At 42.6% G+C, this 22,352-nt stretch overlaps 1 protein-coding gene across 3 annotated transcripts in view; it reads left to right on the top strand.

Moving 5' to 3' along the window:
* The window catches only part of LOC309347913 (dynein axonemal heavy chain 3-like), a 441,221-nt gene extending 421,518 nt beyond the window's left edge, over window positions 1-19,703 (top strand). The window contains exon 3 of one of the 3 annotated variants that reach the window (XM_081872901.1): window positions 19,594-19,703. The gene's annotated coding sequence lies outside the window, so the exon portion shown is untranslated. Of the gene's footprint in view, window positions 1-18,216; window positions 18,603-19,593 lie in introns of those variants that run through there. The other 2 variants (XM_081872899.1, XM_081872900.1) reach the window with 2 other exon arrangements.
* Window positions 19,704-22,352: the final 2,649 nt, after the last annotated feature.

Below are 22,352 nucleotides of genomic sequence, written 5' to 3'. Positions count from 1 at the left end.
TAAGTGGGGAGCAGTCATTGTTACTATTTTATTAATTGTTAAGTTGTCGAGGGCTGATTTTTTTCCCGGTGATAAAAAGCCTTCCATTTCGACCGCCAAACCCCTCAGGGGAGCATTTGCAACCGTTTGGAACCATTTTTGAGTGAATTTCCGAAAGTCAGATTTTTGATGAAATTGTGACCCCGGGGCTTACAATTTTTTTTCAAAAAAATCTTTTTCTGCCGGTTAAGGTGTCGAGGGCTGATTTGTTTTCCTGAGATAAAAACACTTCTGTTTCGACCGCCAAACCTCTCAGGGGAGCATTTGCAAACGTTTGGCACCATTTTTGAGTGAATGGTCGAAAGTCAGATTTTTGATCAAATTGTGACCCCGGGGCTTGGAGATTTTTTCAAGAAAAAAATTTCTGCCGGTTAAGTTTTGAGAGCTGATTTATTTTCCTGTGATAAAAAGCCTTCTGTTTCGACCGCCAAACCTCTCAGGGGAGCATTTACAAACGTTTGGCACCATTTTTGAGTGGTGGATTAGTAGTAAAATAGCTTTAAAGTAGTAGTAAAATTATAGTAAAGTAATAGTAAAATGATAGTAAAACAGTAGTGAAGTAGTAGTAAAGCAGTAGCAAAATGGCAGTAAAGTGGTAGTAAAAGGGTAGTAAAGTAGTAGTACTAATGCAGTAGTAAAATAGTAGTAAAATGGTAGTAAGGCAGTAGTAAGGCAGTAGTAAAATGGTAGTAAAGTAGTAGTAAAGCGGTAGTAAAGTAGTGGTAAAACGGTAGTAAAGTAGTAGTAAAGCCGTAGTGAAGTAGTAGTAAAGCAGTAGTAAAGCAGTAATAAGAATGACCTCAGAAGTGTTCGTTGTACAAAAAGGCGCAATGTTGGTAGCTTCAATCACAGAGGTTTTCCAGTTGTTTCCATAGTGGGGCGGGGGGAATGGCTTCTCAGTGTTTGTATGTTGATCCCTGTTTACACTATTATGTTAAAAAGTACACCAGAATTTAGTGGCGTTGGATATTTTGGGTCCCAAAATGTCCCCCCCAGCAGTGGCTGCATAAAATCCTTTAGTCAGTACTGAGCGATGGGCAACACACTGTCGTGAGTCAGGAGCTGTGTGAGGAGCCCGTAGTCAAAACTGAAGTGAGGACAAAAGCATACCCTCCAACATTTCTCCCATGAAAATAGGGGTGCCCTGTTCTGTAAAGCAGTAGTAAGGCAGTAGTAAAGTGGTAGTAAAGCAGTAGTAAAGCAGTAGTAAAGCGGTAGTAAAGCGGTAGTAAAGTAGCAGTAAAGTGGTAGTAAAGTAGTAGTAAAGCGGTAGTAAAGTAGTGGTAAAACGGTAGTAAAGTAGTAGTAAAGCAGTAGTAAAGTAGTAGTAAAGCAGTAGTAAAGCGGTAGTAAAGCGGTAGTAAAGTAGCAGTAAAGTGGTAGTAAAGTAGTAGTAAAGCGGTAGTAAAGTAGTGGTAAAACGGTAGTAAAGTAGTAGTAAAGCAGTAGTAAAGTAGAATGACCTCAGAAGTGTTCGTTGTACAAAAAGGCTGAGCGATGGGCAACACACTACATCCCTAAGCCCCAGGGTCACAATTTGATCAAAAATCTGACTTTCGGTCATTCATTTAAAAATGGTGCCAAACGGTTGCAAATGCTCCCCTGAGAGGTTTGGCGGTCGAAACAGAAGGCTTTTTATCTAAGAAAAAGAAATCAGCCCTCTACAACTTAACCGGCAGAAAACGATTTTTTTTAAACTAGTATTTTACTACTGCATTGCTACTACTACTTTACTACCCTTTTACTACCACTTTACTGCCATTTTGCTACTGCTTTACTACTACTTCACTACTGTTTTACTATCATTTTACTATTACTTTACTATAATTTTACTACTACTTTACTACTACTTTAAAGCTATTTTACTACTAATACAACATTCAAAAATGGTGCCAAACGGTTTGGCCGTCGCAACAGAAGGCTTTTTATCACAGGAAAAGAAAACTCCCCTTGACAACTTAACCTGCAGAATTTTTTTTTTAAAAAAATCCACAATTTCATCAAAAATCTGACTTTCGGTCATTCACTTAAAAATGGTGCCAAACGGTTGCAAATGCTCCCCTGAGAGGTTTGGCGGTCGAAACAGAAGGCTTTTTATCTCAGGAAAAGAAAGGTGGCTTTCACCTCTGGAAGCTAAGGCCCGAAAAAGACCCAATATGGAGGCCAAATGGCCGAAGTATTGGGAAATACTAGAAAAAGATGGAGATAATTGGAAATTGCAGAGTCAGGAGAAAATGAAAGACAAAGTGCGAGACTGGCTACATTATGCTCAGATTAAAGAAGTTTTTAAACTTGACAAAAAGCTAGGATTCCAGGTGGAAAAATCGAAGCTAGAAACGGAATTGTTAGAGCCTAAGACTAAAGTACTTTCAAAAATGTATAACTTGCTGCTGAAGTGGAATACACAAGTTGAAACGGTTAAATCGGCTATGATAAAGTGGGCACAGGACATTGGATATAACATTATGTTTGAAGACTGGGAGAGGTTGTGGACTACTGGGCTGAAGTTTACTGCATGTAATGCTTTGAAAGAAAATGTTATGAAAATGATATATAGATGGTATTTGACCCCAGTCAAACTTGCAAAGATATACCACTTGTCTGATAACAAATGTTGGAAGTGTAAGGAAAATGAAGGAACATTCTTTCACCTCTGGTGGACTTGCCCTAGAGTGAAGGCTTTCTGGGAAATGATATATAATGAGTCGAAAAAGGTATTTATGAAAAATTTGGAAGGGATGGGAGTGGGATGGGGATTTGAAAATGGGATAGATGCAATCTATTCAGAACAAAAGGCTAAACTGATAGTTAACAATGTGGTGACAGAAGAGTTTAAAATTGAAAAAGGAACACGACAAGGCTGCCCTATTTCCCCTTTGTTATTTATTTCTGTCCTGGAGGTGCTCTTGAACATGATTAGAGGAGACCGGTTGGTTGAAGGAATATGGGTCGGAGCGAAACAGTACAAACTTAAAGCTTTTGCAGATGACCTGGTTTTGACATTACAGGAGCCAGAATCTAGTACGAAAAGAGTATTACAATTGATTCAAGAGTTTGGTCGGGTGGCGGGATTTAAATTAAATAAGCAAAAAACTAAGGTTTTGGAAAAAAAAACTTGACTGTTACAGAGTCAGAAAGGTTTCAGAAAGAGACAGAGTTAAATGTGGTTAAAAAAGTAAAATACCTAGGGGTAAATATAACAGCAAAAAATCTGAGTTTATTTAAGGACAACTATAAGAAATGTTGGTCAGAAATTAAGAGAGATGTAGAAAGTTGGACAAGATTGAAACTTTCCTTGTTAGGCCGAATTGCTGCTATTAAGATGAATGTATTGCCAAAAATGTTGTTTTTGTTTCAAACTTTGCAGGTTGTGGACAAAACAGAGTGCTTTCGGAAGTGGCAGAGAGATATTTCTAAATTTGTCTGGCAGGGCAAAAAGCCCAGAATTAAGTTTAAGATATTAACTGATGCGAAAGAAAGAGGGGGCTTTGCCCTGCCAGACTTAAAGTTGTATTATGAGGCCGCAGCTTTCTGCTGGCTAAAAGTTTGGCTACTTCTCGAGGACACTGACGTACTAGATTTGGAAGGTTTTAATAATGCTTTTGGGTGGCATGCATATTTATGGTATGACAAGGTTAAGACTTTCAAGAACCATATTGTCAGAAAAGCACCATTTTTGAGTGGTGGAATAGTAGTAAAAAAATAGGGATTTTTTTTAAAAAAAAAAATTTCTGCAGGTTAAGTTGTCGAGGGGTCATTTCTTTTCCTGTGAGAAAAAGCCTTCTGTTTCGACCGTCAAACTTCTCAGGGGAGGATTTGCAACCGTTTCACACCGTTTTTGAGTCAATTGCAAAAAGTCAGATTTTTGATGAAATTGTGACCCCGGGGCTTAGGGATTTTTTCAAAAAAATCTTTTTCTGCTGGTTAAGTTGTGGAGGGCTGATTTCTTTTCCTGAGATAAAAAGCCTTCTGTTTCGACCGCCAAACCTCTCAGGGGAGCATTTGCAACCGTTTCACACCATTTTTGAGTGAATGGCCGAAAGTCAGATTTTTGATGAAATTGTGACTCCGGGGTTAGGGATTTTTTCAAAATGAATAAATTCTGCAGGTTAAGTTGTCGAGGGCTCATTTCATTTTCTGTGATAAAAAGCCTTCTGTTTCGACCGCCAAACCTCTCAGGGGAGCATTTGCAACCTTTTGGCACCATTTTTGAGTGAATGGCCGAAAGTCAAAATTTTGATGAAATTGTGAACCCGGGGGTTAGGGATTTTTTCAAAAACATATTTTTCTGCCGGTTAAGTTGTCGAGGGATGATTTCTTATCCTGTGATAAAAAGCCTTCTCTTTCGACCGCCAAACCTCTCAGGGGAGCATTTGCAACCAATTGGCACCACTTTTGAGTCAATTGCCTAAAGTTAGATTTTTAATGAAATTGTGACCCCGAAGCTTAGGGATTTTTTCAAAAAAATATTTTTCTGCCGGTTAAATTGTCGAGGGCTGATTTCTTTTCCTGTGATAAAAAGGCTTCTGTTTCGTCCGCCAAAACTTTCAGGGGAGCATTGGCATCATTTTTGAGTCAATTGCCGAAAGTCAGATTTTTAATGAAATTGTGACCCCGGGGCTTAGGGATTTTTTCAAAAAAATTTTTTTCTGCCGGTTAAATTGTCGAGGGCTGATTTTGTTTCCTGTGATAAAAAGGCTTCTGTTTCGACCGCCAATCCTCTCAGGGGAGCATTGGCATTGGCATTTTTGAGTCAATTGCCGAAAGTCAGATTGGATTGTTCTTTATTACGGCCATTGGCCCGTACCCTACCAGTTTCCCATACCACCATAATGTACTTGAACCTCCAAATTTAAAACCACCAAAACTTACAAAAAACAGACAAGAACCAAAGCAAAACAAAAAGAAAAGACCAACATCATACATTACAATAAATTTGTAATATGAACATCTCCCTCTGCTCATGAATTAATAGAAGACATCAATGGTGATATCACCTATTTACATCCTAAAACATAGATCGTGGTTTAAAGGGATTATCCAAGCCGCACAGGAGTCCGTTTCTCTTCTTTAGGGATAGGACGCTGATCAAGAATCTGGCAACCATGAGTGATCTTAGGGGGTCATCATCAATTAGTAGATATCTCAGTTTGGCTTCAATCGTATCATCGGCAATTCCCTTAAGATATTGAGCAAGAAACTTGCTCCTGGCCGATAAGTGAAAAGCACAATCAAGAATTATGTGATGCAACGATTCCGGTGCCCCACAATTACAATCACATAAGAGCAATATCTGTCCATTGGAGAATCTATTTCTCAGCACGTTCGATGGGAAGGTGTTGAATCTTGCCTTTACAAAGGCATATCTATGAGCCAAAGAAGTTAAGGAATTCAAATAGTTTGGGAGCCTTAAGAGGGGTAATAAACCAAGATTTAGAGGTGAGCAGGTACCATTGCCCAAGACCATTTTCTGCTGCAAGTCCATCTCCTCTAGCTTACAGGTTACTGTTCTTTTAGCTGGAACTATGTCCTGCTCTAGTAATTTGGATGGGGAGATTCCCATTGCCGTAATTTTCAGCTGTAAATTTTTTACCCATGGGCTCTGGAAATCATCTCTCCACATACATTGTATCAAGTACAAGTTTGGGAGATTGTGCCATAGAGATAACCAGTGACAAAGTATGTGCTTCCACAGAGCGTTTTCCAGGGATACAGTATTAAGTTCCATGCGTAACGCTGTATTACTTACACAGTTGGGCAGTTTCAATATCCCTCTTAAAAACTGATTTTGAATAACCTCTAGGTGAGATAGGTTGACAAAAGTCCCCCAAATTGAGATGGCATAAGCAATTGTCGGAATCACCTTGGCCTTGAAGACTTTCAACGCCGATGGGATATGAAGGGCCCCATCGGTGAAGAAGAATCGCAAGATCGCCAAGGCGATAGCTTTGGCTCTATTTGTAACATAGGCTACATGGGCCTTCCATCTGAGGTTATGTTGTAACCAAACTCCCAAATATTGGAATCTATAGACTTGTTCGATGACTCTCCCATCAATTCTCCAATTATGGAGTTTCCGGCTCTTTGAGAAAATTAGGATCTTAGATTTTCCATAATTAATTGTAAGGGAATTTGCGTTACAATATGATCCAAAAAATTTTAAGGCCCTCCTGAGACCTACTCTAGAAAAAGAAAGGATGACTGCGTCATCCGCATATAGTAACAAGGGGCAGCGATAAAGTGCATGAATCCTTTCTTGAGCCTCTATTAGGGGAGTCCTCATGTCGCTTATGAACAAATTGAACAGGAATGGAGCCAATATACAACCTTGTCGGACACCTCTGTTAATGGGAATTGAATAGGTGAGATCACCCTCCTGGGTGAGTCTCACTCTAGCCGCTGAGTTCTCATGGAGTTTGATTATTATCCAGAGAAGCCTTCTGTCGATGCCCCAGCGGGTGAGTTTTCCGAGAGGATGCTCCTGGGGATACTATAGAATGCAGCCTTTAGGTCAATGAATGCCACACAGAGTTGGCCACCCTTTAGGGTGGAATATTTCCAGGCAAGATGCTGTAAAATTAGAATATGATTAATTGTTGACTGCCTAGGGTGGAATCAAGCTGGTTCGGGCCCAATTAATTTTTTCTCTTTGGCCCATTGGATAAGTCTGTGACCCCGGGGCTTAGGGATTTTTTCAAAAAAAAATTTTTCCTGCCGGTTAAGTTGTCGAGGGCTGATTTCTTTTCCTGTGATAAAAAGGCTTCTGTTTCGACCGCCAAACCTTTCAGGGGAGCATTTGCAACCATTTGGCACCATTGTTGAATCAATTGCGGAAAGTCAGAGTTTAGATGAAATTGTGACCCCGGGGCTTAGGGTTTTTTCAAAAAAATCTATTTCTGCCGGTTAAGTTGTCAAGGGCTGATTTCTTTTCCTGTGATAAAAAGTCTTTTGTTTCAACCGCCAAACCTTTCAGGGGAGCATTTGCAACCGTTTGGCACCATTTTTGAATCAATTGACGAAAGTAAGATTTGTGATGAAATTGTGACTCCGGGCTTAGGGATTTTTTTTGAAAAAAATCAATTTCTGCCGGTTAAGTTGTCAAGGGCTGATTTCTTTTCCTGTGATGAAAAGCCTTCTGTTTCGACCGCCAAAGCTTTCAGGCGAGCATTTGCAACCGTTTGGCACCACTTTTGAGTGAATTGCCGAAAGTCAGAGTTTTGATGAAATTGTGACCCCGGGGCTTAGGGTTTTTTTCAAAAAAATCTTTTTCTGCCGGTTAGGTTTTCGAAAGGGCTGATTTCTTTTCCTGTGATGAAAAGCCTTCTGTTTCGAACTCCAAACCCTTCAGGGGAGATTTGCAACCGTTTGGCACCATTTTTTAATCAATTGCCGAAAGTCAGAGTTTTGATGAAATTGTGACCCCGGGGTTTAGGGATTTTTTCTAAAAAATATTTTTCTGCCGGTTAAGTTGTTGAGGGCTGATTGTCTGTCCTGTGATAAAAAGCCTTCTGTTTCGACTGCTAAACCTTGCAGGGGAGCATTGGCATCATTTTTGAGTGAATTGCAGAAAGTCAATTAAGTCGGTTATGTTGTCAAGGGCTGATTTCTTTTCCTGTGATGAAAAGCCTTCTGTTTCGACCGCCAAACCTTTCAGGGGAGCATTTGCAACCGTTTGGCACCATTTTTGAGTCAATCGCAGAAAGTCAGAGTTTAGATGAAATTGTGACCCCGGGCGTTAGGGATTTTTTCAAAAAAATCTTTTTCTGCCGGTTAAGTTTTCGAGGGCTGATTTCTTTTCCTGTGATGAAAAGCCTTCTGTTTCGACCACCAAACCTTTCAGAAGAGCATTTGCAACCGTTTGGCACCATTTTTGAATCAATTGCCGAAAGTCAGAGTTTTGATGAAATTGTGACCCCGGGGCTTAGGGATTTTTTCAAAAAAATGTTTTTCTGCCGGTTAAGTTGTTGAGGGCTGATTTTCTGTCTTGTGATAAAAAGCCTTTTGTATCGACCGCCAAACCTTTCAGGGGAGCATTTGCAACCGTGTGGCACCATTTTTGAGTCAATTGCCGAAAGTCAGTGTTTTGATGAAATTGTGTCCCCGGGGCTTAGGGATTTTTTGAAAAGAATGTTTTTCTGCCGGTTAAGTTGTGGAGGGCTGATTTCTTTTCCTGTGATGAAAAGCCTTCTGTTTCGACTGCCAAACCTTTCAGGGGAGCATTTGCAACCGTTTGGCATCATTTTTGAGTCAATTGCCGAAAGTCAGCGTTTTGATGAAATTGTGACCCCGGGGTTTAGGGATTTTTTTTCAAAAAAATATTTTTCTGCCGGTTAAGTTTTCGAGGGTTGATTTCTTTTCCTGTGATGAAAAGCCTGCTGTTTCATCCGCCAAACTTTTCAGGGGAGCATTTGCAACCGTTTGGCACCATTTTTGAGTCAATTGCCGAAAGTCAGATTTTTCATGAAATTGTGACCTTAGGCTTAGGGATTTTTTCAAAAAAATCTTTTTCTGCCGGTTAAGTTGTTGAGGGCTGATTTTCTGTCCTCTGATAAAACGCCTTCTGTATCGACCGCCAAACCTTTCAGGGGAGTATTTGCAACCGTTTGGCACCATTTTTGAGTGAATTGCCGAAAGTCAGAGTTTTGATGAAATTGTGACCCCGGGGCTTAAGGATTTCTTTAAAAATTTTTTTTTTCTGCTGGTTAAGTTGTCGAGGGCTGATTTCTTTTCCTGTGATAAAAAGCCTTCTCTTTCGACCGCCAAAGCTTTCAGGGGAGCATTTGCAACCGTTTGGCACCATTTTTGAGTGAATTGCCGAAAGTCAGAGTTTTGATGAAATTGTGACCCCGGGGCTTAGGGATTTTTTTTGTAAAAAAACTTTTTCTGCCAGTTAAGTTGTCGAGGGCTGATTTCTTGTCCTGTGATAAAAAGCCTTGTGTTTCGACCGCCAAACCTTTCAGGGGAGCATTTCCAACCGTTTGGCACCATTTTTGAATGAATTGCCGAAAGTTGGATTTTTGATGAAATTGTGACCCCGGGGCTTAGGGATTTTTTCATATTCTTGGGTTCCATGATCACTGCAGATGGTGACTGCAGTCACAAAATTAAAAGACACCTGCTTCTTGGAAGAAAAGCAATGACAAGCCTAGACAGCATCTTAAAAAGCAGAGACATCTCCTTTCTGACAAAGGTCCGTATAGTTAAAGCTATGGTTTTCCCAGTAGTGATGTATGGAAGTGAAAGCTGGAGTATAAAGAAGGCTGATCACTGAAGAATTGATGCTTATGAATTATGGTGCTGGAGGAGACTCTTGAGAATCCCATGGACTGCAAGAAGATCAAACGTATCCATTCTGAAGAAAATCAGCCCTGAGTGCTCACTGGAAGGACAGATCCTGAAGCTGAGGTTCCAATACTTTGGCCACCTCATGAGAAGAGAAGACTCCCTGGAAAAGACCCTGCTGTTGGGAAAAATTGAGGGCACAAGGAGAAGGGGATGACAGAGGTCGAGATGGATGGGCAGTGTTCTTGAAGCTACCAGCATGAGTCTGACCAAACTGCGGGAGGCAGTGGAAGGCAGGAGTGCCTGGCGTGCTCTTGTCCATGGGGTCACGAAGAGTCAGACACGGCTAAACAACAACAACAATTCTGGAAGAAGTTGGACTGATGCCACGATGGTTGGCCCTTAAGAAAGGAAAGAAAAGGATGCACAAAGGCAATCAACTCAAAGGTGCCATAATTTTGAGAAACAGCATGTGAAAATCTCACAGTGCTGATTAAGGGTACAGAACTTTGCAAATACAAGGAGCGATCAATACAGCTTTGTTTTCTTTTTCTGTGGCAGCTGTTTTATAAAACCTGCCTTTCCAGCTAAAGTACTCCAGATGGCAGCAAAGATTACCCAGGAAAGATTTCTACTTCAGTACAATATTACATTACAATAACAAATATAGAGCAGCACAGTGTAGAAATCCTTGAGACAAACTGATAAACCATACAAGGGAAATTTGATCCCAATATTCCCCATGTCACCTTTCACTTGTTTTGTTTTGTTTTGTTTTTTTTAAAGTCAAAAGGAATTTCCACCCAATGGCCATACAAATCAAATCCAACATTTGAAGCAGGGTGACTTAGTCCATTCCACCTTTTCTCATAAATACTTACTTAATGCCCATTATATCTCTACCAATTTTACCTTAATGCCTTGTAAATCTCCAGCATGCACCTTTAAGACAAGGCAGCTCTGGAGTCTTGAGAACAACAAATTTGTCTATTTAAAATTAAATGGAGAAAGAAAGAAAGAACTTACTACACAGAGGGCATTTTTTTTTTTTAAGGAATTTTGGATTAAGAGGAAAGGAAAAGATATTGTCAGGCCTGCCGCTAGGTCCCAGCTCACAGAGGACCAACGCCCAGTGGATGTCATATACAAAAGTCTTTATTGAAGTTTAGTTTCCATTTCGAAGCTCTGGGCGCGCAGACCCACGTCTTGACGCTAGACCGGCTAAGTTCCCTCTGACTCGCTGCTGAACCCACACCAGTTTAAGATTCTAGCCTTGCTCCACCTCCTACGCTGTTCTTTCCTCCTCTGGGTCCTTCTGCCCTCTGATCTTACCTCCTTCCTGGATTCCTCTGACGCTGACCCCCCTGAGTCTCGCCCTTCCTTTCGGCGGGCTTTAGGACCTGGCTCCCTGTCAGGACTCCCTGCTGTGCCGCTCTCCTGTACATTTGAACTTGGCGCGCGCGCCCAGCCGGTAACTTTCCTTCTGACCGTTTCCCCGCTCCCTGATGTGGGCGTTGCCAAGCCTGACTCCTCTCCTCCCGCTGGAGATGAGAACACTGGTCCCGACTCCTGGGACTCCCCCTCCCCACTGCGCTCTGGTGGAGAAGCTGGTCCTGATTTCCAACTGCTGCTCAGGGACTCCCCGCTGGCCCCTCCCTCCTGGGGCTTCCCCCCTGGAACCCCCCTCGCTCTGGCCATAGGTGCTCCCTTCTGTGAGTCCTCCGATTCGCTAGAGAGGCTTGTGGATTGACTCTGCCCACTGTCACTGCCTGCTCCCCCTTCGTACTCCTCCTCCTCACTTTCCATTTGCTCACTCTGCTTTGCCTCTGCTCCTGAACCCCTGACAGATATATTAACAAGACTGGCTAAACAGATTGGGTTATTAAATTGTAAGCTTGTCAATTACAGACACTTTATGAATAATAGTAAATGGAGACTTACCTGTATGCTCTATATGTCAGAGGGCTTAAGTGAAACGTACTAAAAACAGTAGGAATAATAATAATAATAATAATAATAATAATAATAATAATAATAATAATAATTTTATTATTTATACCCTGCCCATCTGGCTGGGTTTCCCCAACCACTCTGAGCAGCTCACAGCACATAAAAAATGGTAAAACATCCAACATTAAAAATTTCTCGATACAGGGTTGCCTTCAGATGTCTTCTAAAGTTGTGTAATTCTTTATTTCATTGACATCTGACTGGAGGGCTTCCACAGAGCGGGTGTCACTACCGAGAAGGCCCTCTGCCTGGTTCCCTGTAACCTCACTTCTCGCAGTGAGGGAATCACCAGAAGGCCCTTGGAACTAGACCTCAGTGTGTGGACTGAATGATGGGGCTGGAGACGCTCCGAGTGCAGCTATGGTACATAATAATTGTGGATAAAAATGTGGAGGCAAAAAAGCAATATGGTACTAGGGGCAGTAATGGTTGAGCAAGTGAGGTGTCCGGCTCTTGCACCTCCCAAATGCACCAAGCTATGACTGCTAACAAAGGGGTGATGGTGAGGCAATGGGAGCTCAGCGCAGTGCACACAGCATTGGCTTCGCCACAGCACCTGCACTGCACTGACTTCCCACCGCCTTATGCTCTCACTAAGCAGCAGTGACCCAGTGTGTTTGGTAGACAGGGGAGCAGTAGAGCCCTGCTACTGACTAGAGGTGTCCCAGCATCCTCAGGACCAAAGGAGATCCATGCGGTGGGCACCTCCAGGCTTGACTACTGTAATTCGCTCTACGCGGGGCTGCCCTTGAAGCTATCCCAGAAACTCCAGCGGGTGCAGAATGCTGCAGCGAGGCTCCTCACGGCGTCTCTGCCATGGGAGCATAGTCACCCAGTGCTTTTCCAGCTGCACTGGCTGCCGGTGGAGTACAGGGTCAGATTTAAGGTGCTGCTTTTGACCTTTAAAGCCCTTCACGGCCTAGGACCCTCGTACCTACGGGTCTGCCTCTCCCGGTATGCCCCACGGAGGACCTTAAGGTCCATAAATAGCAACACCCTAGAGGTCCTGGGCCCTAAGGAAGTCAGATTAGCTTCAACCAGAGCCAGGGCCTTTTCCACACTGGCTTCTGCCTGGTGGAACACTCTGCTTCATGAGAACCTGCATGATCTGATTTCTTTCCGCAGGGCCTGTAAGACAGAGTTGTTCCGCCTGGCCTTTGGCTTAGAATCAACTTGGCCCCCTCCCCCTCTTTCCTTTTCCCTTTCTTTTTTTTATTATAAATATTTATTAAAGATTTTCTTAGAACAATAGAAAGAACAAACAAAATAACATATAATTTTTCCAATATCCACATTTTCATCACTTCTTTGGACTTCCTCGCATCTCTCGTTCCTGCGTTCCAAATTTTCTAACTTTACCCAGCAATTTATCACCTTGTTTCAATTCTTATATTATAATTTTCTGATATTGTATCCCTAATTTTAGATAATTTAACCCAAACCTTAAAAGCTTAATTTTAACATAATATTTATCCAAAATTTATCTTTTCTTATCTTTTCATTTATCTTCATATTCCTTTTAACTAACTTATTGGTGCCATATTGTTGATAATCTTACATCTTTCTTAACATTCATACAATTTACAATATTTTTGTAAATAGTCCTTGAATTTCTTCCAGTCCTCCTCCACAACTTCTTCTCCCAGGTCTCGGATTCTGCCAGTCATTTCTGCAAGCTCCATATAGTCTATCAGTTGCATCTGCCATTCTTCCAGTGTGGGCAAATCTTGGGTTTTCCATCCTTTTCCCTTTCTCCTTCTGTGATGAGGCTGCATTTTAATGTTTCAATGTTTTAATGTTGTATTTTAATCTTGTTTTTAAGTTGTATTCATTCAATTTGTTTTTATTATTGCTTGTTAGCCGCCCTGAGCCCGGCCTTGGCTGGGGAGGGTGGGGTATAAATAAAAATTATTATTATTATTATTATTATTATTGGTCAACGCAGCTTGAGATGGAGAATGAAATTAAGGGATGGTCGAAAGAAGAAGTGTGATGAGAGGAAACACCAACAACTCCTAACACTAATTGGATAAAAGTGCATTCAAGTCATGGCAAAGGGGTGGGAGGAATCTAGATAAGATACTCTGCCCTGGAAAAATCATGGAGGTGACGAGAGAAGAAGTAAAAACAAAAAAAAAATTCTTCCAGTAGCACCTTAAAGACCAACTAAGTTAGTTCTTGGTATGAGCTTTCGTGTGCATGCACACTTCTTCAGATACACTGAAACAGAAGTTTCCAGACCCTTCTATATAGTGAGAAGGTGGGGAGGGGTATTACTCAGAAGGGTGGTGGGAATGGGTGATTGGCAGATAGCTGTGATGAGCCTGTTGACGACTCTTAACAACTGCAATAGGTCTTACAGGAAAAAGCAAGGGGTGAGAAGGTGAAAAATGGCTTTGTCATGTATAATGAGATAAGAATCCAAGGTCTTTGTTCAGACCAGGTCTCTCCATGGTTTTAAGTTTGGTAATAAGTTGCAATTCAGCAGCTTCTCTTTCCAGTCTATTTCTGAAATTCCTTTGTAGTAAAACAGCTACTTTGAGATCTTGTATAGAATGTCCTGGGAGATTGAAGTGTTCTCCTACTGGTTTCTCTGTCTTGTGATTCCTGATGTCCGATTTATGTCCGTTTATTCTTTGGCGTAAGGTCTGGTCTGTTTGTCCAATATAGAGAGCTGAAGGACACTGTTGGCATTTGATGGCATACACAATGTTAGACGATGAGCAATTAAATAGTCCCGAGATGGTATGTGTGATGTTGTTGGGGCCAGTAATGGTGTTGTCCGGGTGTATGTGGCAGCAAAGTTGGCATCTGGGTTTATTGCAGGCTCTGGTGCCAGTGTCCGTGTTAGGTCTGGTTGTAGTATTATTGTGGGTTAGGAGTTGTTTAAGATTGGGTGGCTGTCTGTAGGCAATGAAAGGTCTTCCTCCCAGAGCTTGAGAAAGAGAACTGTCATTGTCCAGGAGAGGTTGTAGATCTCTGATGATGCGTTGTACTGTTTTAACTTGGGAGCTGTATGTGATGACTAGAGGTGTTCTGTTATTTTCTTTTTTGGGTCTGTCTTGCAGCAAGTTCTCTCTGGGTATCAGTCTGGCTCTGTTGATCTGTTGTCTAACTTCATCTGCTGGGTATTTTAGTTCTAAAAAGGTTTGCTGTAGATCTCTTAGGTGAGAGTCTCTGTCTGTAGAATTGGAACAGATGCGGCTGTAACGTAGTGCCTGGCTATATACAATGGCTTTCACCCCACAATCAACCTAACAATGAATCAATCTATGCAAGAAATACATTTTTTGGACACTACTATAAAAATACAGGATGGGCGCATAGACACCACCTTATACCGTAAACCAACTGACCGACAAACATATCTACATGCCTCTAGCTACCATCCCAACATACCAAACAGTCCATTGTATATAGCCAGGCACTACGTTACAGCCGCATCTGTTCCAATTCTACAGGTGGGATCCGGAATGCTGAGGAGCGGTTAAACGCAGCCCTGCATCAGAGTCCGGATTGTAGCTTAGAACAAGACTCACTGGCCAGCTGAGAAGATGACCCTGCCCACAGGACAATGGAGAGTCCAAGGGTATTGGAGCCCTTCCAGCCATCAGAGCCCCACACGTGGGAAGACTACGTCGAACGCTTCGAGTTCTTCGCAGTGGCTCAAGGGATCACCGATGCCAGCAAAAGAAGGGCCACATTCCTGAGCTACTGTGGGCCTGAGACCTTCAAGCTGGCCAAGGCATTGCTTGCCCCAGCGAAGCTAAGTGAGACATCTCTCATTCATTCCATCGGCTAGCAAATTGGACTGAAGGATTATTCAATGATACCATAAAAGCTTTGAAGAATCTCAACCAGGAGGTATCTGCAATGAGAGAGGTGGTCTTACAGAATCGTTATACTTTGGATGTCATTTTAGCCTCAAAAGGAGGGGTTTGTGCACTTGTTCATTCTCATTGTTGTATGTTTATTCCTGATAATAACGTCAGCATATCTGCGACGATTGATCATATGGAAACCATGGTAGCCCACAATCCGTTTGCCCCCCTCCTTCCGTTGATCCATGGGCATGGTTATATTCTTGGCTTCCGGATGGAAGTTGGCTTCGACATTTATTGATTTTAGTGATCATTATAGTAGTTATTTGTGTTATTTTGTGTTGCTGTATACAATGTATTCCTTCTTTAATCTCTGTATGTACTGCATGGTTCTCCCGTCCGCGGCCTGCTCCCGGCCTTACAAGAGTTGCCTATCGCTCTCGATATCACCGTATTGGTATTGGTAATGAAATATATGATTCTGATTAATAAAATAAAGAAAGAGGGCATGTGGGAGTCATAAAGCCAAGGCAGAGGCTTGTAAATACCGCAGGGTGCCCCCTGACCTCGGCTGACCAGCACTCTGTGCCTTACAATGTATTAGAATGTATTGACCTTATATGGTGATGGGTTGACCGGATGAAGTAACGTGAGACATTGGCAAACGGCCATGCGGCTGGGGAGAACAAAGAAGAATAAATCGGGAGAGGGCAGAGAAAGGAGCTGCTCATTCATGAAAATACTCGCTGCCTCTTTGTGTCCTTTTTCTATGCTAAGCACCATCTAATGACGGCAGGACTCCGTCAGTTCCCTTTATTTGTTATCTAATCTTGAACATTGTGCTAAATTACAGAAGCAGCAAAGGAGCCCTGCTTGCCTTAGGGCTCATCCATATTTACCATGGCCCCATACTTTCTAGGCACAATATGAGTTTTCTGTGGATTACTATTTGCTCAGATTAAGTGGAAAAGAGTGGGTTCTTGCAGGGAAAGTGGTAGGGCAAAAAACCCCCTCCCAAAACCAAAGAAGTGCTCAGACGGAGCACTTAAAGCCTGGACCTGTGCCAACAAACATGGCACAAAAGGAAGATGTTCCTCTTAGCTACTGTTTTTAGGAGGCTATGATGTGGGTTTTTGGGGGAGGGAGAGACTTGTGAATTAAGGGCTTCCTTTTCTCTTCCTGCATGATTCAAGCACTTCTTGAATAAATCCAAGCTCATGAGTTTTAACACCTGGCTGACAATTGTGCCTTTATTTTAATTGCGTTTTAAACCCAGGCTGTAAATTGTTCTCCGCCATTCCTGTCGCAAGGAAGCTTCTGTGGACTTTTATTGTTTATTGTTCGTTTTAGTCATGACAGACTTTATTTTTCCTCGATGAAATTGAATAAATAAATAATTTTGCCCCCATATCAAGAAATCTGAAGTGGCATCCCTGGGCATCCTATTGCTTTAAAGCATTGTGTTTATGTATTACAAATATGTATATATCCTCATTTTTTTATCTGTATGCTGCCTTGAGTCCCTGTCAGGGAAGAAGGTGGTGTAGTAGTAGTAGTAGTAGTAGTAGTAGTAGTAGTAATAATAATAATATAATGAGGATGATAATGATAATAATAATAATAATTCATGCACAGGGCAACTTTTATATTGGCAAAACTGGAGAGTCATTTTTGGTGTTGTAGTCTTCAGCTTTGCTAATATGCAAAATGGCCAAGTTTTCTCTTCAATTTTCTACCTATTAAGTCCATTTAAGACTCAGATCTACATTCACAAAGGCTGGAATTTATATTTTCAGATATGGAGAAACTAGCCACCGTGTGTTCCTTTGTTACAGCATCCCCAGGTGTAACCTGAAAACCACATCACATCTTCGGCAGCCAAATTGCAATGCAGTCTGCCACTTCTTCCATCTTAAAACCATGACCGATGCTTTGCCCCCAAACCACTTTGATGAACATCCAGTCTGATGCCGAAACCTTGCACTCAGCTTTGTGGCCTTTTGGCTTTGCCCAACTGTGGATTTCGGAATTCGTATATTCAGCTAAACATGCACTAAATAAATCCTACAGAAAGGGACTTCATTTCCTACACTTCACCCAAGAGCCCTTCAAAGTTGAAAAACCAACCCTAGTAAAATGGATCCCAACTGCACCGGAAGATGCCTTATTAGCCTGGTATGGGCTAGTTTATTTATCAGAGTATTCCCTTTGGCAAGCCTTCTGCTAATGATATCACCAATGGAGAGCTGGTGCTGAGTGAATGCTGGCACTGGAAGCAGCTTTTCTTTAAATTGAGATTAATGGCAACCCTAGATCTGCACAAGTTTCCAGGTACCTGAAAGCAGAGTCTTTGTTATGAACATTTGTAATTTAGTTATGGCACGGTGTGTGTTTTTCTTGGGTTTTATAGCATCCTATGAGGTTGCCCTCAACTGTAGCAAAATATCATCCATAATCAAGCTAAACAAACAAAAAGAAAGAAACAAATGTCAGCCGTTGGTGTACATTCTGCAGTTGAGAAGAATTAACTCTGCATCTGGGTCAACACTTGTGGAACTGCAGACAGAGAAACCATTAATAACATCTAGCTTTTATATAGCACTTTTTTAAAGGGTCTGAAGTCCTTCATGTACAATACAGGAGTAACCCTTAGAAACAAGTCCATAAGGTACATCATGGGTGGGCAGAAATCAGACCCTGCAAGTGTCTCTATTTTCCAGGAATGTCCCTGATTTAGAGAAGCTGCCCCACTTTCAGATTTGATCCTGGAATGTCCCACTTTTCCTTAGGATGTCCCTTTTTTCATTGGAGAGATGTTGGAGGGTATGGAGTTATCTGACCGCCGAACTATCTGAAGGCAAACTTCCTGTATAGGGAAGATTTTTAATGTTTTATTATGTCTTTATATATGTTGGAAGCTGCCCAGAGTGACTGGGGGCGACCCAGTAAGATGCGTGGGGTATAAATAGTAAAATTCTCATTATGGAATGGGATGTCTCTATTTTCATCAGAGAAACATTGGAGGGTATGAGACGTCACACATGTGATTTACTTTGTTTTTCAGCAGAACCCCAACATCTATCAACCAGAGCCAGGTGCAAAAGACATACAGGGCTGGCCCAAGACATTTTGGCACCTGAAGCAAACTACAAAATGGTTTTTCCCCCAGCCAGGAAAGAGGGGGTGAGTGAAGATCTACATTGGGAACAAGGGTGGCAGACCAGCAGTGCTGTCTATTTGCCAAGAGGCCGCTGTAGATTCAACATGGGAGATCTGGCCTCCAAAGAGCTTGCCACAGCCTTTACTGCCACTGTAGATCCTGCCACCTGAGGAGGTCCCCCCAACCTCCCTCATGGGTGGGCTGGCCCTGGTTATAATTTAAGAACAGGATGCCTCTGAGCATATCAGTCTCAGAATTCATTTTCCGTACCAGAAATGAACTGAGCTCAAAGTCACTTTGCATTAAGTCCACTCCTAGTCCTGGTTAGCATTCTTCATTTCAGCAGCCTAATGTAGACGGAATAAATAGCTTTACTTGAGCTATTGTTGAAGCACCGGGAGTCAGAAATCCTCTCCACTGCAAATCATCAAGAGCTCTCCCAGCAGATCCCAATCTACCAAATTGGGTGAATATGTCAGATTTAGTTTCTCATTTCCCCCCACAGGGCTGAGAAAGTGGCTTGTCTATGTTCATTTAGGAGGTTCATGGCTGAAGTGAACTAGATTTGAACTGCAGGCTTCCTAGCTTACAGATTGCACCCAGAGGACTCTTCTGTATGTTCAGCAGGAAATACGGGTCTCAGAACTCCACCTGTTGCATCTCCACTGTAATGTGGTTTTGGGGCAAGCATGCGCTGGAGGTGCAGCCACAGAGTGGTGGCTGACAAAGTGTTTTGCAGCCTCAAATGCAGCACTCTCCTCAATCCCTTCATCATCATTCTTTAAATGATCACTGGGACTAAAATATCTAAAGCTCACAAATTTCCATGGAACCATGGTGAAAATTTGGCTCTGTGTGTTTATTTTGTGTTTTGTAAAGAAAAAGACTAGCATGGCACACAGCTTATGTACCATTTACAGTGGTCTTTCTGTGGGTGCAGTTGTGTGAAAGTACCTTTGCATCCTGCTCTTGAGGGTAAGACTCGAACCAATGGCTTCAAGTTATGAGAAAGGAGATTCCAATTAACCATCAAAAATCTTTCTGACAGTAAGAGCTGTTTGACAGTGGAATGGTCTCCCTCAGGAGGTTGTGGACTCTCCTTCGTTGGAGGTTTTTAAGCAGAGGTTGGATGGTCAAGGATCCATAGCATAGGTCAAGGATGCTTTAGTTGAGATTCCTGCACTACAGTGGGTTGGACTAGGTGACCCTAACTGGGGATGCTTCCAGCTCTACAATTCTACAATTCTATAATCTATGTGGTGGTGGTGTTGTTGTTTTCAGCAGAACCCCAACATCTATCAACCAGAGCCAGGTGCAAAAGACATACAGGGCTGGCCCAAGACATTTTGGCACCTGAAGCAAACCACAAAATGGTTTTTCCCCCAGCCAGGAAAGAGGGCCCCCATGGACCCCATGGACCAGAGCACGCCAGGCACTCCTGTCTTCTACTGCCTACTCATGCTGGTAGCTTCGAGAACACTGTCCCACCATCTCATCCTCTGTCGTCCCCTTCTCCTTGTGCCCTCAATCTTTCCCAACATCAGGGTCTTTTCCAGGAAGTCTTCTTTTCTCATGAGGTGGCCAAAGTATTGGAGCCTCAGCTTCAGCATCTGTCCTTCCAGTGAGCACTCAGAGCTGATTTCCTTAAGAATGGAGAGGTTTGATATTCCTGCAGTCCATGGGACTCTCAAGGGTCTCCTCCAGCACCATAATTCAAAAGCATCAATTCTTCGACGATCAGCCTTCTTTATGGTCCAGCTCTCACTTCCATACATCACTACTGGGAAAACCATAGCTTTAACTATACGGACCTTTGTTGGCAAGGTGATGTCTCTGCTTTTTAAGATGCTGTCTAGGTTTGTCATTGCTTTTCACCCAAGAAGCAGGCCAAGAAAACTCCATGGACAAAGACAACAGGCTTCCAGCTCTACAATTCTATAATTCTATAATCTATGTGGTGGTGTAATAAGCCCTATTACCTTGTCTTTACCAAAGGTCTTGGCACAGAGAGAATCACATATATTAGCAAAGTGACCATCCTTGGGACTGAAATCCCTTTGATTCTGTTTAAAACATTTTATTAACAGTCTTGATTGTGAGGAAAGTCTCAGGAGAAGCTGGGGTCTGAGTAGTCGTACATTCACTTGTAAAAAAAGAAAAGAGAAGAGAAGAAAGAGGGGGAGAAGAAAGAGGGAGTCAAGCTAAATCTAATAATTAAAGTGAATAAAAAGATACTTACATTGTTCAAGGCTCTGGTGAGAATCCTTGGGAACTATGTTTTATCTTTACAAGTTTCCTTTCAGAATAAACAAGCCTCCGTTGCAATGATCTTCCCAGTAGTAAAATGCATGGGAAACATTTATTCCACTCAAAATAACTCTTTGGGGGTAGAGAACTTGGATTTAAATCCAAGGACTTCAATTAAACTAACTTTTGAACCAGGCTGCCTCTGATAACACAATAGCAACATTACCTTCTCCAGCCCTGGCTTTTGCAGGTTTGCTGCACTCATTGCACCCACCCACACCCACCCACCAAAAATCAAGGGGCTAAGTCTTTGAAACGGGTCATTCCACCCCCTCAAAATAAGACAGTGATTTTCTAGGGTGTTTAGCTTTGATAACCTCCGACATCCGAGCGTAAGAAAGATGGGAAGGGGGAAGAAGCAGTTATGTTTACCAAATACACTTGGTTTCTATAGTGAAGACATCTCCGGCATGATGAAAGGCTAAGAGATCCATGGGGCGGGGGGGGAGACTCTCCGCAAGGTCAATAGGTGGGGACTGTTTCAAGCTAATTGGACCAGGGCAAGTGGGGGGGGGGGACTTCAGATATACAGAACAAATCACTCTTCCTAGCTTACTTCGGATAAAGTGGTTTTTCCCCACCCTAAAACAGTGTGAACTACCATTCTTGATAGATATATAAAAAAGGTCAGGTATGATGTATTTGTTATGCACACCATTGCAATGATGACTTGCAGTGCTTCCACACAACCCTTTCCCTCGCTATAGGCACTTTTCCACCAACAAGCCACAAACCATTGCATTCCTGTGTTTTCCCTGTTATTGGGCCTCTTCCCCCTCATCCTTACCCCACAGGGCTGATTTATTGTGTGTGTGGTTTTTTTTTTTAATCAGAAAGAGTATCTTTGGGTGTGAGCTGACAGTAGTGTAATTATCTCACCCAAGATGACATGGTCGATGTCATTGTTGGAGAATGTGCAGAATCCCACCTCTCCATTGCAAGTAACACCTACCCATCTGCTGCTGATATTTTATTTACATGGTTTTGTATCTTTTGTGGTATTTTATGCATTGTGATATGCTGCTACTTTTATTGATTAAAGGTAAAGGTAAAGGTCCCAGGGACGCGGGTGGCGCTGTGGGTTAAACCTCAGAACCTAGGGCTTGCCGATCGGAAGGTCGGCGCTTCGAATCCCCGCGATGGGGTGAGCTCCCGTTGCTTGGTCCCAGCTTCTGCCAACCTAGCAGTTCAAAAGCACGTCAAATGGCAAGTAGATAAATAGGTACCACTCCGGTGGAAAGGTAAACAGCGTTTCCATGCGCTGCTCTGGTTCATCAGAAGTGGCTTAGTCATGCTGGCCACATGACCTGGAAACTGTACGCGGCTCCCTCGTCCAATAAAGCGAGATGAGCGCCGCAATCCCAGAGTCGGTCACGACTGGACCTAATGGTCAGGGGTCCCTTTACCTTTACCTTAAAGGTAAAGGGACCCCTGACCGTTAGGTCCAGTTGCGGACAAGTCTGGGGTTGCGTGCTCATCTCGTTCTATAGGCCGAGGGAGCCGGTGTACGTCCGCAGACAGCGTCTGGGTCATGTGGCCAGCATGACTAAGCTGCTTCTGGCAAACCAGAGCAGCGCACGGAAATGTCGTTTACCTCCCTGCCGGAGCAGTACCTATTTATCTACTTGCACTTTGATGTGCTTTAGAACTGCTAGGTGGGCAGAAGCTGGGACTGAACAATGGGAGCTCACCCCGTTGCAGGGATTCGAACCACCGACCTTCTGATCGGCAAG

The sequence above is a fragment of the Podarcis erhardii genome (assembly GCF_964252035.2).
Source record: "Podarcis erhardii genome assembly, chromosome: 8".
NCBI lineage: Eukaryota > Metazoa > Chordata > Lepidosauria > Squamata > Lacertidae > Podarcis > Podarcis erhardii.
Note: the sequence above shows the minus strand (reverse complement) of the source record. Positions and strands in the feature narration are given on the sequence as shown.